We start from the raw sequence: 17,679 nt of genomic DNA on the forward strand, positions 1-17,679 counted from the left end.
AGCAAACTGGAATAATGTCAACGCCAGTCGCAACGCCCGATTGATTGACTGATCGAAAGAGGAGAGGGAAAGGGGTGTGCGATCCTCGCTCGCGCACGATCGATCGTAAGAATTCTTTTGGGATTTTCGAAATCAATTCGCCGATTCGCCGGGGGGGGGGGGGGGACGGTGAACACTCGATCATCTCGCTTGTCTCTCAATCAGCAGTGGCGGCGGTGCGTAAGTGGCGGCGTATTACCGCGGCGATTGATTTGGTGATTGTTTTTTTTTTGTAGTAGCAATTGGTAGTAGTATTTGCGGATGCTGTTGTTGTTGGTTTTTTGCTTCGCCAGTTCGTGTGTTGTGACAGTTTCGTCTTGTCAGGTGTCACGGTGGCGGAACTTCTGGCGCGAGAATCTATCATCCCTGCCCGGGAGTTTCGGCAAATGCTGACTGTCAGGTCAGGGTGGCGACAGTTATTTAAAGGTTCTAGCGCTCGTTTGTGTCTTTAAATTTTTTGCGGTTTTTTGAGCTGTTGTGGTTGTGGTGCAAGGGCAAGGTGATGATCGATTTGTGAGCCAAACCGATCGATAGGAGTTAAGCGGATTCCACAATCGCAGCAACAATTAGCTGGATCGATTGAAAGGAGAGCCATTCCTTTAATTAAGGCTCACCGAATGTAGGTCAATCGGAGGCCAATTGTCATTGGTTTTAATTAAAATCCCCCCCTCAAAAGGAACCGACTTCGGTAATTGTCGGCGAAAAATAGGATCATTTTGGTCTTTTTTTTGTGATGTAACCCTTCCACCTTTTTCCAAATAAATGGCATATTAATCTACAACTTTTGAGGAATTTTTGGTATTGTTTTGAGCAACATTCATTGAAAAATTAATCCGTGGCATCAAATTTTGGTAGACGTATCTTTGATAAGATACTTTTTGCGGTGCCCATCGTAGCTGCGTGATAAATCATCAAAAAAATACAAATCGGTGTTCGTTTGAAAGATTGTAAGTTTATCCAGGTGCCACCACCAATTTTTTGTTGGTATTTTTATTTTTCGATTTTTGGCAGTTTTTTGAAGTAGGAAAAGTGATGCTTTTTGCGATTTTGCAAACAAAAACGAGTTTTTATAATTGTGTAAAAAAAAGTATCAACGTAAAGTATTTTTACGAAAACTCGACGACGCTACCTGGCAAAGAGTGTACAGATTACGTGTTAAAAATTGCAAATCAATCGCTTTTGTAGTTTTTATGGTACGATGGGCACCGACTTTGAAAACGTTGATTTTGGGAAACACTCTTCAAAGTAGCGAGCTGCATGGAGCCTTGTATGAAACGCGGATTTTGAAAAATCTATAACTTCGTCAATTTTCTTTCGATTGATCCCAAAATATGACACAATGTTCTTGAAAGGCATTCTTGGAAAAATGCTAAAAATAGGTGCCACAAAACTATTAAATACCGCAGCCCCCTGCTATCCTCCTTTCAAAACGAACCGTCTTAATTCATCATTGATGGAGGCTCCCCGTACTAGTACCACACTTGCTGCGATCCCCTTTTGACTCTTCAACATCGTCTTGCTGATCGCTTCCGCGGTGATCGCGCATTCCAACGATCGCCTAATTCTGCCAATTTCTGTGCCTGTGTTGATAAAGTTAGCAGCCACCAATGACCACACCCAATCACCCCAAACCCCCTTCAAAATGTATTCTCCGAATTCGTCTACTACGCACCCGAGTGGATGGTGGCCGCCATCCAAAAGCCAAATGGACGTGCGATCGGCTCAAAAACCACAAACGCGCAAACTCGTTAAGCATTTCCGCGGTTGTCGCGCCCAGACTAGTAGGGGTAGTTGGAGTTGTAAGGCTGAGTGGAACAGAGCACCCTGACCGCAAGTCCGATCGGTGCCAGATTTTATGCAGATTTCGTCGTCGTCGTCGTCGTCGTCGTCGTCTGGGTGCTGAGATGTGGTGCGAGCATCGTTTTCGTTCCCTTCCTCCTCTGTTCTCTTTCTCTCTTGCTCACGCACACTCCCCCATTCCTCGCGGATGCTCATTTTGGTTGGCTTTGCTAAAGAAGAAATTAAGGAAACACTTTAATGGTTCGGTTGCTGGCAGCCTTCCCCGCGGTGCGCCGTCGTCGTCGTCGTCGTCGTGGCCCTCGTTGCGAGTTCTCGCTGGGGAACAAAACGGTTTTTTGGGCCTTTGGAGAAGTCGAAGTAGTGGGTGGTTTGCGGGGTGAGGGTGTGTATAAAAATCGAATTCTGCATTCCCAAGCCCCAGCTCGCCGGTAATGATGCAGCAACAGCAGCAGCGCCAGCCAGCCAGCCGAACTGCAGATTGGTGCCGCTGAACTGCTTCTGCTTCGTGTTTGCTTCGCTTTGCTCCTCCCTTCCCATCCGTCCGTCCGTCCACCATCACCGTCGTCATCGTCATCGTCTGCTTCGGTGTTTTTCGTCTTTTCTCTCGAAGCCAAACACTCGATCGGAGCGGATTTGTTGCCTTTTGAAGGGAGATGGCCAAGGGGGGAGAGGCGACATTTCGCGATCACGAAACCCATATTGGTGAGGCCTTCCTGCCCTGCCTGCCTCCCTCTCTCCATCACTTCCACCCCCTCTGGCGATGGTTTTCCCCGCCGGCAGGCAGGTGTCACAGCTCGTTTGGCAATCGATTAAAGCTCGCTAAGCACCGGGCCACAATTTTGTTTCGGTTAATTATTAACACTTCGATGTCGTGTCGCTGAGCAGCCCTCCTCTCCCTCGCTCTCTCTCTCTCTCTCTCTCTCTCTCTCTCTCTCTCTCTCTCTCTCTCTCTCTTCTCTCACTAGGAAATTGGCCGGCACAGTAGGGGGCTACCTGGCCTGGCCTGGCCCGGTCTGTTCTCCGATGGACGGCAACAGCGAGCGAGGAGCCTCCTTTGGCCTTTTAAAGATTGCGTTGCGTGAATGGTTCGCGAAACTTGGGGACCGTTGTGGTGGACGGAAAACAATAATTGGTCTAATGTTTATCAGGCAGGTTCGATCTTCGAGCCACGGGCCCCGGACCCCGATGCCCCATTGGCGATGGTGATCTGAATGCAAACAAGGCAAAGGCAAACGACTGCTGCTGCTCTGGCTGCTACTTCGTGAGCTTAGCTAACACACCCGATCCAGGAGGAAGCGTCGCGATGATTTTAATTGTCCCCCTATCTGTGTGTGCGAGTTCCTACACGCGTGTCTTTGTGTTAAAATGCTATTCCGATCCGGGGCTGGCGTCAATATGTGTCCTTCAAACCCAATGCGGATGCACCTTCGCCGTCGTTGCCGCCGACGGTGCAGTTTGCTGAGGGAAAGGATGCCTTGGCGTGCATCGCCGTCGCCATCGACATCGCGGGGTGCAGTCCGCAGTCGATTGGCTGATCGGTGGAAAGGGGAAAGTGTCAACCAATTCGTTGGACCAAACAGTTCATAAATTATATTGATTTATGCTTTGTTTGGCACGGGGCCAGGTCCGCGAGCGATCCGCGTGCATCAATACCACCGATCGTATGGGGTGATGGAGGAGCGGAGTGAGGAGGAGGAGGAGTGGTGGCGTTTTGGGGTTTTGCTCTTTTTCCGGACTTTTTCGGTACGTACGTGGGATGCGAAATAAATGAGCTGCGAATGAAGCACCACGCCACCCTCCCAGTTGCTCGTCTGGCCGGGCTGGCGAGCGTACAGGTTGATCGGTGGGATAATTTATACATTTTTCGCGCTGGTAGGAAGTTAAAGGTGAGAATTCTAAGTGGTTTTTGGGTTGAGAGGAGTGAAATTAGCAAGTGCCCTGAGTGAACTTCAGCAAACATTACTTCCGGTGCAAGGTAATCAACTAATCAACTTTGAAAAGCATACTTTTGTTTTTTTTTTAAATTGCCAGTAGTACAGTTTCATATTGTGTTATGATGAAGTGTGGGGATGTATAATACACACATATTAGAAACCTTTTCAGTTACAATGCATGACTTAGTTCGGCATAACAAGAGGAACAATTAAGGATATTGAATGTTACATGACCTATGGTTTTTTTTTATTTCTGCTAGCGCTTAATTGTGTTGTTGACAGAATGCGTTTATAAACAAGATATTAAAACTCTGCCTTTAAGTTTTTACTAGATAGAATTCCATCATTTCAGTGTCAAAATTTCACCAAAAAAGCTAAAATTATGTAGAATCGCACAATATACCGATCGTGCATAGAGTAGGTGAACAATCCAACATTGCTCATGATACACAAGAACAAACATTCTGTGGGGAATACCCACGAGGAAATCATAATCTTATCACTTTGCTTCTCTCTTATCACTTTGCAATCAATCTCAATCTACATTTTTCTAGCTGCGATCAATGATATGTAAAATAGGAAAACGTTACAGACTACCCATTTCCACCAGAGTTGGAAGTGTTTGAAACCAACAATTGCGGCGCTGTTTAGCATACTTTGAATGAAAGAACGGATTTGAGCCCGATCGGATCCTACTTGTAGATGGGGTTTTTCTGCACTGGCACCACATCATTCGTTTCGTTGTAGAAACCAAAATTATTCGATTGCCACGGTGTTATGACACCATCGTCCGGTCCACCAATCAGTAACAGCCACCGGAGTCGCATGCTGCAGCTGATACCGAGGCCGAGGAAGCTACATGAAATTCCGATGAGTCGTCGTATAGACCGATGCGCAGTGTCAGGAGATAGTCGTTATCAGCCGGCCAAAACAGTGAAATCAAAAAACACTGGCGCTACCGTTTGGAGGAAGTGAGCTAAAGATTGTCCCGACTTTTGAGAAGTACCGCATCTCGAAAACGCATCAATTCAAGCCTCAAGATTATCATTTTCACGAGCATTTTCTTTCATCATGGTAAACCGATTGTATCCATTTATTGAGGCCTTTCCTAGTTTCTTTCTTTATTCTTTACAACTGGAATGGTGTCTCGGTTTGAACTTTCGGTTTGAGCTGTGAGAGGTAAACATCTTCCTTATTAAAATACGTTTTCTGGAATTTATTTTATAAAATGCATTTTTATTCTATTTTATTTTGATTCGGTATTGTTGCTTTTCCATTCAATTCACTGCACTATTGAAAAAATAGAGTTGCTATTCTAGCTCCCGGATCATCATTCGCGAGTAACCCAATCCTTGACAGTCGTCATGGTAATATTGCCAAAACATCAATTTGCAAAGGTGAGAATCCCTGTATCGCCCGTTCAAATTCGATAAAGTACACTCCTTATGCCACCATGCACCTTCGAAGAACTGTGCACAATGTAAGTAGCTGCTCTCATCATTATCTCGATCTTTCGTAGAGAACTTTCTACCCTTAGAATTATAAAACATTGCATCACCCGTTGTTCCCGTATGTTTTCCTAATTCCTTCAGCACATATTGCTCACTTTCACTGCCGATTTCGAATGCATCATACCGCGCATACTTGTACGTTCCATTAAAGTCTTTCAATTCAATGATCAGCTCATGATTACGACCATTTGTTATCTGGTGGACCTTCTCGAGACCCAACCAGAACTCTTTGTTTAAATCACCAAAACCGTCACGAAACTCGTTCCACCCTCGGTAAAAGTCCAGTGATCCGTCGTAACGGTACTGAAACACAATCCATCACAGATACACTCGATGAAACATCTTTGCACGAGGAACCATCCACGATTCGCTTGGGCTTCGGAGTTGTTTTAGAAGTTGTAGTTGTTGTTGGTGTTGTTGATGTTGTTGTTCTCGGTAGCTGTGGGACACTAACTTCCGTTGGTGTGATGATTTGAGGGATTTGGTGCACCTGCGGCAACGCATTCATTATCTGCCGGGAAATGTTTTGCACATTTTCAACATCTTTATCAAGTTTATGAAGAGCTGTGTGCACCTCCTGTTGTTGATCGTGAACGTCGCTTAAATTAAGCACGAGCTGATGTTCGAGTTTCTGAATCGCGGTGAACATTTCTTTTAGGCTCCCATTTTGGCTGGACCGATAGTCTTCCAAAGCTGTCACTATTTTTTCTTGGATGAATCGAAGGTCCTGGATATCTTTTTCGGACTTTTGCATCTTGTTTTCCACACCCTTTAGATTTTCGTTCATACTTTGCTGTTTGTCTCCCACACCCTGCAGCTTATTTTCTATTCGCTGCAGCTTATCTTCCACACTTTGCAGCTTAACTTCCATTCCCTGCAGCTTGCTCAATATACTATCAAACTTTGTCAAGAGCAACTCGAAACCGTAACCCAGCGTGCTATATACGGAATGATTCACATCCTGCTTAGCTTTTTGACCACTTGCACCAACATATAAGCTCCAAACTACAAGCCAGCATACGCTCAACTTCATTTACGGAACGCACAATTGCAAACAAACCGATTCAACTGAAGATTCAATGAAAAGGATGTCTCTGAACTGTTCGGAGGGAAGTTTTACACTGATTCAATGTCTGAACAGCATCTCTGATTCCCGTAGGAACGGAGCGATCGAGAGCAAACACGATTGCTTGCGTATTTGTGCACATGCGATAAGGTCTCTCTCTGCGAGGCGTCTATATGGGTGATAAGCTATTCTTTCCATTGCAAATCTTGTAACTCTTGACTATTGAAATCGATATCTCTGCAAGCGATAAGGTCGACCAGCTACGTTTCAGAACTCATTTCGTGCAGAATACCACATTGAATCATTTTATTTTACTTTTTAATCGTTTTTAATTCATTCATTTATGCGATGGTCTTGGCAATGTAAAGCAGAGGTTGTTATGCGCCAAGCGAGGTTCGTACATTCTACCTACGTTTGGAGGTACGCTTATAGATTACAGTGGGACTCGTCCAGCGGGTTTTTCGGTTCATGTTAATAAATAAGGGCGCTTCTGGCGTGTAACATAGAATCGCACACAGCAGCAAAATATCACACAGGCTCGGTTCATTGCGCGATCATGTGCTTTCGATACGCTCAACTACACGAAGTAAAAATAGCACCACACTGTTTTTTACATTATTTTTCTAATAGCCCTGGAAACAATGCCAATCTCTGTATTAACTTTATATGTATGCTCATTACTAAACTTTTGAACATTTAAGCAAGTCAAGGCATCAATTTAAATACGAACGTAGCAGTGAAATCATTGTTTTTCTTTTTTAATTAGTCACTATGAGGCCGTCAGAGTATCTTACGTTCGAGGAAAAAATAAAACTCACAACTTATCACGACGCAAGTTTATCTAAGCGAAAAATGGTACAAATAATTCATGAAGAATACACTACTGATGTACAAATGTTCAAAAATAGCGATAAACTTGATCCCATCGAGACTTGTGGCGAGAAAAGTGTGGTTTCCGCCAAGGATAAACGGACAATCTGTAGCATGGTAGTGCATTTGAGAAGAACAGCATCATAAAACCGTGCAGAGTTAGACCTTCCAGAAACCACACGTCACGTACAACAAATGCTGGCAAGTAGTGAAGACTTGGAGTGACGCAAAGCAACACAAGGTGCATCATTTGAACTGCGGGAAAAACCACATATCTCGATCTTTTAGGATGAAAACAGGTCAACCTTGACGGTTTAGACGGCTGGCAATACTGCTAGCTCGATTTGCGCAATGAACTAGATGAAGAGATGGGTAGGATCTGCGCTGGTCGTATATTGATAGTTTAGGATAGTTTTTCCGTTTCAGGTGAGCTTCCGCTGGCTGAAGGTACAACAAAAATGCACTCTTCACAACTCACAAAAAGTTGTTTTCTGATAAAAATACATCACATCAAAAATGTACCTAATTTATTTCAGCACTTCATCGACATAGTATCAACTCATGATTGCAAGCACGTCGATAAGGAAAATAGGTAAAGATTTCGGCCATTAAAACCTTGACCTTTGATCAAACTTACGATACATGAACTTTTCCGACAATTTTTGCACACGCCAAGTTAATTATTGAATGTAAAACATCAACCCTTTTCCTCCATTTCCTGTTGTTGATTAATTCTTAAACTAGCGGAGCTTGGTTGGTTAGAACTAATCACTTAATATTGAAATTCTTCATTGATGGGGCACTGGTCTGACTGATCGTTACTTTCGATTATGAGTCACGATAACATAAACGACTTCCTTCCGTTCTTTTCCATTTGCTTTCATACCATACAGCAACACACTGAATAGCGTTCACATTTTGCATTATTATATTGCTTCCCTCCGTATAAAGCGTCAAAAAACGCCAACCGAATCGTCGTTTGATTGACCTGCGATGTGTTTCCGATGATGTTCATTTTATGTTAAAAACTCCATCTTTAATGTATTGACATTCCTTCCGACCCAACCACCAGCTAGCCATTGGCTGGGTTTTTTTTTTCAACATTCCGATTGTCTAGAACCATCCCTTCTCCCCTCCCGGGCATTTCCTGCCACGGCACGCACCGAAGGAATGTGGTATGCGGCAGGAATTCATAAATCATAGAAACGGAAGAGACGACCCTCGGTCTCGTCCATCCATCCGTCCATCCGTCGAGGTGGGTACATTCCAGCGACAGCGCCGGCAGCACGGCTGACGCAACGCGACGAACACGTTAAGACAAGAGTCCCTCGCGAACGCGTCGCACCTCTTCTGCGCGCTCCGGGCCATTCAAGGCGTCACTCTATTAATCCTGCCCTTTCTGCGTGCTCGTGTACGCGTGTATGTGTGTGTCCTCGTCCTTAGTGTCCAGTTTTCCGGATGCGACCAAAGACCGATCCTCTCAACGCGCATGTCGTGCCGAGTCGGGCGAACAGTTGTTGAAATCTGAGCAGATTATCTTTTTCATCCCCGTTGGCTTGGGGCCCTTGCGGTGGCATCCTGTCTCCCATTCCCCTTTCTGCGCACTGCTCAGCCATGATTAATAGTGATTGAATACAAAAATCTGCCATCTTCAATAAAAAGGCGATTAATTCGATACACGGCGCTCCAACCGACCGACCGTGCGCGATTCGTTGCAGCGCGAGCGCCGCCACCAGATCTGCAACCAACAACAGCAGGCTCGTAGATCAACTTTCCGCTTGCCTGGCTGCGAGATTGATAAGTGCTGCACGATCTCGGGACAGATTCTAGCTTCCTCGCAGCTTCCCGCTGGTCCGCTTGGCTGTGGCTTGAGCTCGGATCGGATGGGCGGATCGAATCGCACGCAGCGATCCATACTTCGGCGTCGGCGCGCTGCGTGCGAACGCCTTGACGCGCCAGACGGTGGTGGTGGCCCTTGCGCCGTTGCGCCTGTCCGACTGGCTGGCTGTCTTTCTGTCTTGGACTACGGGTCGTGGCGTGCGCGCGCGCGCGCGAGCGCCCGTACGTCCTTCCGCTATCTTATCCGTCAGTTGACTTGGAATAAATATGATACGCGCATAATAAAACAATAATTAATATGGATAAATATTTTGTATTAATTCCTCGGCGACGGCTGCTGCTGCTGCTGCTCCTGGTGGTGTGCGCCTGTTCAGCGATTTTGTGCGATGCAGCTTTGCGTCGTTCGACTACGGTCGGTGGTGTGAGATGATTTGCCGACGAAGAGACGAAAGAGCAAGCAGTTCAGCACGAACGCAAAAAGCCCGGACTGAACAAGGCCAACGAGACAGACAGAGACAGAGAGAGAGAGAGCAGAGCAGACGAGAGCAAACGAGTGACTGTGGACGGTGTGTGCGGACCGTGGAAATTGTAAACCTGTCTAACAAATCAAACTACTGTTTGACCACCGGGAGCACTGGCGTTCTGTGCGCCGTTCGGTCGCCTGCTTGCTTGCTGGTGATCGTCACTGCGATGCGTTTGGGATTCAATCGATCCCGGTGCCCGGTAAGCGAGGGGAAACGAGCGCAGTACGAGTGGCTCTGCTTAATGTCTGGCGATCTCGATCGATCATACGGAGCGTACTGGATGGACGGACGATGGAGACGGTTAAATAGATTCCCTTTTAAGCATCCAATCCATCCAATCCATCCAAGGCCAGTCCAGGGCAGAATGTGATCGCAAAAGGCCCCACCTTTCTGATGCCAATGTCAGCGAAAACGGGAGGAGAAGAAGAAAGAAGAGATGAGGATGCGGATGCCGCGTTTATGTCATACGCTTGATGCGATGTAATTCAATTATCAGTAAGCCGATTCTCGCAGCCACAAGCCAGCAACGAGAGTTTGCGGGTGATTTATTTAAGGAAAAGGCGTAACAGGACGGTGGAAAAGGGAACCAGGGGCCCGGAACAGTAGCTCGTTTGTGGTAGGCTGAGCTGGTTTATGAAGTAGCGCGCCCGAGAGAGTGAGAGAGATTTGTGTTGTAACGATGCGCGATGCACGCTGCTCGCTGATAAATCATGCGATTGCGATCGATGCGATTGGAAGACGATTGGAGGGATTACATATTGCCACCGGTCACCGGTCATTTCGACCTCTCCCCCGGGGGAAGAGGGGATAGTGTGTGGCGTTGCGGTTGCGTTTCAAACGAGTTTCAAACAAAAGATTCGACGACGAACCTACAAGCAGTGCAGCAGACGGCGCAAAACGGTTCGTAAAACTTGCACTTCGAGTTTTGAGCCTCAGCTCGAGCCGGTTGTTGGCAGGCAGGGCCAGCCAGCCAGTGTGCATGCCAGCAAGCGGTCAGAAATGGTGCGCGAGCGCTCGTTCGCGGTTTGGCAGTTGATCGATTCCGGCGCATAAAGCACAAGCGAACGGTCGAGTGGCCGAGTGCGTGGCCTCGAAATTTATGCGCGCTCACCGTGCAACTGCCTGATAAAACCGGCGAGCCACCTCTTCCCCTTCAAACCGGTATTCAGCACCGTCCTGGTTCGCGATCTTGATGGAGCAGGAGCTTGGGTTTGTTTCGCTGTTTTTTTTTCCCGCCCCGTTTCGATTGCAGCTTGGCTCAGGGTCCGGGTACCAGGCCGGTGCTGCACTGGAAATGGTGAAAAGCCTCTCGGTCCGCTTAAGCAATCGCGCGCACATCGCCGAGCCGTCCTAGCTGCTCCTTTTGGCTGCGCTGCGGCAGCGGCGGCGGCGGCGGCGGCGTACGCTTGTTAGCGCGCTCTCTGTGACAGATTTGTTTCGCGATGGAAGCGCGATCCCCGGTTGACGCCCGAAGCCGACGCCAAAGTGAAAGTTGACATTCCGTGGTGACGATGCTGCGTCAGAGGCATAGCTTGGAGGGCCGGAGGGGTGGAAATATGATCAGCAAAGTAGATCGAGCCGCGATCGCGTCCAAGAAGCGACACTTGAGAGCGGGCTCCTGCGTGTGCGTTTGAGTAGATGGAAAGGATGGGCAGAGGGCAGATGGGGAAGAAAAAGAGGAAGGGGGGTAGCACGCTCGAAGGGCAAATGGCAATTGTCGCCGCCGCCGCCGTGCAGCTCGTCATACGATCGCTCTCGGCGAGCTGTTGACAGTCGTCACTTCGTCCAGCGCGCCCACAGGCTACCGATCATCCGTCATAAGCCTAGAACACTAGAAGCCGAGAACGCTGGCGCAAGACACAGCCAGAGCCACCCTCGGCCCCTCCGTGATCCCTCGGGTCCTCGACGATAAGTGCAGCGCGCGTTCAACAACGCAATGGAGCAGCGCAACCTCTCGCAGGGGGCCCCGCGACAATTCAGATGTCTAGACGAGGAAGACGACTTTCCTGCACTTCCATTACACTTCTCCTCCTTCCTTCCCTGTGACTTGTGACCATCATCGTGTGTCGTCGCCACGGACGACAAGGCTGAGCGGCTTGTACTACAAGATTAATTTTAATATTTCCACTAAATGACAGTCGCGGTCTCGGTCTCGGTCTTACGGTTGGTCCACGACTTACGGTACTGGTGATGGTGGTGGTTGGCAAAGAGCAGTGGCATTGGGCGCGCCACGCCACGCGTCGACTGCACACGGTGGACGCGTTCGTGGGATGACATTCATGGTTCTCATCGCTGTCATGTTTTGCGTGCGACCGTCCGTCCCAAGAGACCAGAGGGATGCTGCTTCGACATTCAGCACGATCGATCTAGGATCGTGAAGGATATTTTCGGTTTTCGCGCGGGATTTTCTCGCTAATATCAGGTGTATGCGTATTAAATTCGGTCCTTGGCCGTTCATTGGCGTTCTCAAGCTACATCTATGCCAAATGGAGCTGTTAAGTTAGTCTGTTAAGTGTTTTATTTTGTTCATTAGGCATCCGTTAAGCATAATCGGTGTGTATTTTTTCTAATTTAAAAGTAGTGATATTGATGTGAGAACTAAAAATCAGCGAACATGTTAGAAGACATGCAATTGCAGGTCTTATTGACCAAAAAAGTTATTAAAGATGCTCTGCTACAAGCAACAAATTATCAATTTTGACCGAGACTTGTGAAAACAAATCAACCAAAATATCAAAAACGACAAAATTGACCTCGATCTCGACCTTTTTCTCGATTAGAATGCTCCGCAACCGCGCGGAATATCGGCCAAGGGCACGGTAAAAGTCACAATTGGTACCAATTACAACTTGCAACTAACTTACCAGACTTGACTTCATCAGATGAACACTCATTTGCATCGTTGGGACAGGTAATGGCCGAGCAGCGCTTCCTTTTTTACGAAAATTTAATGTAATAGATGAGTTTTTAAACAATGGTACAAAATGGGGTTATTTTTGGCAATGCATCAAAAAAATTGCCTAAGATAATGTTAAAATGTATAGCTAACGATTGCCATTCCTTTGGAGAATAGAATTTTCTTCATTTTCCAAGAATAAGCGTTTTTTTCGTAAAATAAAAAGGTCGTTTTGATATGCATACACAGTACCAGGTTCCAGGTTGGTTCTGCAATTAATCAAACCACTAAAACAACCGCAGCGATGAGGGATTGATCAGTTTGACGAAGCGAGCGATCGCGCAGTGGCTCGCAATGAGCCGGAACCTCAATGTACGTCCCGTGAGAGCTGGAATCCATACCAGAGAAAAGGGAGAACATTCCCGATTCGAATCGATTCTTGGAAGAAGCTACTGCACAAAGTTCATTTATTTGCTGCTCGATCGTCGATTTGATGCATTCCAGCTGAGCAGGACCACAACCAACTATCGCACACAAAGGGGAAAAAAAAAAGAAATGCTGACCAAAAGCGGCAAAATGTTTAATGCTTGGCCTCAACGGATGCAGCAATGTCTCCGATACCGATAATCACGTTCGCAATGTAGAATATGACATCGCTATTTGTGTGATCGGACGGATCGATCAGGGGCTTCGATTGCGCGTTTCGCAGAAAACCACAGGCACCGGAAGCCTGTCCGATGCACTGACATTCGGGCATACCGATCGCTCTCGATCGACGAAAACTCTTAATTAGAGCAATTATGACATGACCACATGGGGTACCTCACGGCGTTCCCGACGATCAGACTGTCCCCCGGGCCGTGATCGGAGCGGCATTGCACTTGAATTGTTGAGCGATGAGCCGCTGCCATTGCCGCCGTCAGTGCGGTGCAAAAACATGAAACAACCGCACAGAACGCCGCGGAATGTTGATCAATGGCCACAACGAGGATCGCGTCGCAACTGAGGCGAGACTCTCCCGAAAAATCCTCTCAACAGCAACGAGAGATCGGGAAAAAAACAAAACGAGGGGCACCTAATGATGATGTAAAAACCTCCGAAACCTGAGCAGAACCGAATCGTCTAGAGGTTGACATTTTTCTCGGATCGCGATCGATCGATCCGAGTACGTGAGATCCCAGGTGCTGTGGTCGGGTGGTAGAGGCGATTCTCCATTGTTCAGGCTGTTCCCGGGACGCTGGGTGCTCGTTCGGTGGTTATCGCTCGTCATAATTATTTTCTCCCTGCCTGATGGACGATTACGATCACGATCGCGACGACGATGATGATGTTTATGATGTGTAAATTGCAGCCAACTAATGAGAAGTCAAGGGCTGAGTTTCAGATTCAGAACTTAAAAGAAGACGAACTGACGTTGTTGAATTTTAATTGATAAGCGACCTCCTGCCCACCTCCTGTACCATCATCAACCGATCGATCGATGAAAATGGTAAAAAAAATAATTAAAAAAAAAGAAAGGAAGGCGCATCATCCGGTATCGAACGCACACCAAACTCGCTGTAAATCGATAAGCTGGGGTGCCCTTTCAGTGATCGCCCGATCGATCGTTGCGTACAGTCGAAGGCAGCTCTAAGCACGTAGCAGCAGACGAAAGACTTCAACGACCAGACAAGACAAGATACCGAATTGTTGGAAATCAATTGTCCCAGACATGGCTGAGGATGAGATGGACGAGAGAAATGAATAAAAAAAAAACGCAAAAAGCTCCCGCGAGCCAGGCTGACCGGTGGCCCCTCGGTATGTCCCCTTTTTCGGGCTGAACACCGAAGCGAGCAGTGAACCCCCCGCCGGAAGGGATGGGGAGGGGCAGTTCACAAAAAAGGGTTTTCTCCCGGTTTTTCCCTCCTCGGTTCGGATCGGATCGGTTCTTCCACCGCAGCACAACACAGTACCACAACAGGTGGAATGGGAGGGAATTACATTAAACCACATTCATGCATTTCAATGTCCACGGTCGCGCTTCGCCGTTTTCCCTCATCGCTCGGATCCTGTCGCTTCCAATTTGCACCACTAGAGAGGGGGTGGGGGGGGGGGAGCCGTAGAGAGAGCGAAAGAGAAAGAGAGAGAGAAAAAGAGAGACGCGGAACCGTTTTGGGGGACTACTGGTCGCTTTTTTCCACCCAGCTATCCCTACCAGATGACTAGAAGGGGGCCCAGACCGGGACCCCGAATTCGATGTTAATTTTTTGGTGGAAAAAACCTTTATTTCCCTCCCCATCCCCTTCGGCCACGGTCGGACAGTGCTCATCGATTTGATGCCTTCGGAATGCTTCTCGGCAGTCCAGCTGGGAGTGTGTGAGAGAGAGAGAGAGAGAGAGAGAGAGAGAGAGAGAGAGAGAGAGAGAGAGAGAGAGAGAGGGGGGGGAGAAGACTTGCTTGAAATGTTAAGTACTCGGGATCGATGACGATTGATCGCTGGGGTGGGATGCGGAACGGTAGCCACCACGATCATGAGCACCAAAGTGATATGATAATGGCCAAAAAATGGTCGGTTTTGGGATCCTCCTCATTGAATCACGTCGCCGGTTAATTGCTCCAACTGCGCCATTTTTTGCCGGGGCTGTTGGTTTACTCGGTTTCGTGAGAGCCAAACTGCTGCTGCTGGATGCCGGAATGTGATGCCGGGACACGAGTTGGAAACCTTCATTCTATTGGCAACAAGTTGCGCACTGGCACCAGTGGATCGAAGAGGCTTTCACTTTCACCACCAACCAGCACTACCTCTAACGCCCACCTGCCACTTTGCGGCTACGTAACACCCGGAAGATCACTTCATCATCATCCTCATCATCATCAGCTGGTCATCAGCTGCGATCGCGCTTATCTATTGCGCTTATCCTCTGAAACGCTGTCCAGGAGCTCTATCGAGCTCGCATTAAATCAAACATTGGCCAACTATAATTGTTAGCGAGCCAGGATAGCGAGGAACGATCGATCATACGATCACTCGGATTCCCAATCCCTTGGTAAGCCAACAATGCAACAGCAGCAGCAGAGCGACGTGGGACCGGCGCGCTCTGAGGTCAAAGGTCACCCTTACTGATCAGATGGAGTGGAGATCGGTCGGATCGGTCGGTCAAATCGGTGGATCGCGGTCGCGGATCTCTAGCGATGATCGCGCGAAACACTCTAGCGACGGTCACCGGGAATGGTGTGCCACGAGACCCTCGGGAGGGTTCTCCTCGATCCTCGAGTGATTTTCTCCTCCCGCCCTTTGGAAGTGTAAGCCGGTTGCCGGTTGCCGGTTGGAACTCCGGGACGCCGTCGCGCTGAGATGTGAATGATCGCGAGCTGGAGATAAATAACGATGTATGTACATATGTTAAAGTTCCTTTTTACGGCATACGTACACGATCGTATGCTTGATCGCCACTGCCACTCGCCTACGTTTCGTCTCACGGAGAGGGTGGGAGGGGAGCCGGAGGACACGGACATGCCAGCGTGCCAGCGTCGCGGCATATCGCGGCAACGCGCGATCGTCCACCATCCACCTCTGCTCATTTGGTCCAGCGAAAAGGGGTGAAGGAGGGGGTGCGGTTGGTCGCTGGATCGTGCGTCGGTTGCTTCGGTCGAGTTCGCATCGCGAGGATCGAGTATCGATTGATGATATGGTTTTTTTTTTTTTTGGGGGGGAGAAAGACGGAAAGGACGCAACCAACCACCCCCTCGACCCACCCCCTCCTACCATCCCACTTTTCTACTCATCTCTCCTTCTCACTCATACCCCCACGCGCACAAACACATACTTAAGCACGCACGGTTGGTCGCACAAAACGATCGATCGATCGTGTGATCGAAAGATTTGATGCAAGCGACGAACCGTCCGTCACCGAAACCGAAAAACCGCGTCCCGCCGACGACCGTCCATCGCGCAGTCCATCGCGTAATCAACGCCAAGTTTAGAGAGTCCACCGACGTCCGCACCGTCTCGTCTCCTCTCATCCCATCGCGGGATTTAGACCTCGACCGACCGACCGACCGACCGAAGATCCGATCGTACACGCTGAATGCATGCACGCAGCCCCCCTCCTCGGTGCACTCTCGGCGAAGGTTCGAAGATTCGTCCAACCTTCATTCCTTTCCGTGGAGTCCGTTCGTTTTATGATCGTCATTACTCTCGTCCCCACATGATGATCGCGAATCGTGCCGCAGCATCCATCCAGCGTGCGGACAACATTCTCCAGCTTGCATTCCCCGCCAACAGTGACCAGTGGCCGGGCGTGGAGGGCCGCGCAATGTCGCGGATGTATGCAGGGACTCCATCGTCGTCGTCGTCGTCGTCGTCTTCGGTCTGCGTTGCGGTCGCTCGCTTATTCGGTGCTCATCTGCTGCTGCTGCTGCTGCTGCTGCTGCTGCTGCTGCTGCTCTCATCGGTCGCGATCGTGCGTTCCGCGAACACCCCGCTCCTCTCTCCTCCCCTTAGCACACGCACAAATTCACTCAAAAGTCAAAATTAAACGCTTATATGATTGACAAAATGATTAGTAATTTGGTCGTTTTTGCACGTTGTTAATTTTCAAATTATGTCATTTTTGTGTTCGTCCGCGCGTCGTCGTCGCCGGAGACGATCTCGCCGATCCACTGCGTTGTGCCGGTGTGCCGGTGGATTCGCGGATTGCGAAGCGAAGCGACGGACACGGATAGGGGAACACACAGATTTGTACATTCCTTCCCTTCGTGCTGCTGCTTGACGACGCCGAGGACGGATGTGAATTCGATTCGTTTCGTTTGGGCGAATTCGTCGACAGGTTGGCCAACCAACGATTTCTGCCTCTTTTTTTCTCTCTCTTCTTGATTCATTCTCGATTCCCTGGAATCCGTTCCGTAGCCGGCCCCAAAAGGGTTTGCGTCGGTCGTTTTTTCGCGATACTTTTTTTTTGACTTTCAGCGTTCTGGTCGGTCCCTCTTCCTCGGTTTTCGGTTGCTCTCGAGCTAAGCTTTCGTGCGTGCGTGCCAGCGTGCGCGCGTCTTCAGCCAGGGCATATCTGGTTGTCATGTCTTTGCCGGACGCCGGTTTAGATGCTGAGGTTTTGCGCGGGGGCGAGGGGAGCAGAAAGGTTAAAACTATTTTTTCTCTTTCTCTGTCTCTTAATTCTGGGGCCTGATGGCTGGATGCTTCATCATTGCGGATCGCGGCACA

The 17,679-nt window shown here is 48.5% G+C and overlaps 1 pseudogene; it reads right to left on the reverse strand.

The window, feature by feature from the left end:
- Nucleotides 1-5,083: 5,083 nt before the first annotated feature.
- LOC126576233 (angiopoietin-4-like) lies at nt 5,084-11,803 on the reverse strand (annotated as a pseudogene).
- Nucleotides 11,804-17,679: the final 5,876 nt, after the last annotated feature.

This window comes from Anopheles aquasalis, chromosome 2, assembly GCF_943734665.1.
Source record: "Anopheles aquasalis chromosome 2, idAnoAquaMG_Q_19, whole genome shotgun sequence".
Classification (NCBI taxonomy): Eukaryota; Metazoa; Arthropoda; class Insecta; order Diptera; family Culicidae; genus Anopheles; species Anopheles aquasalis.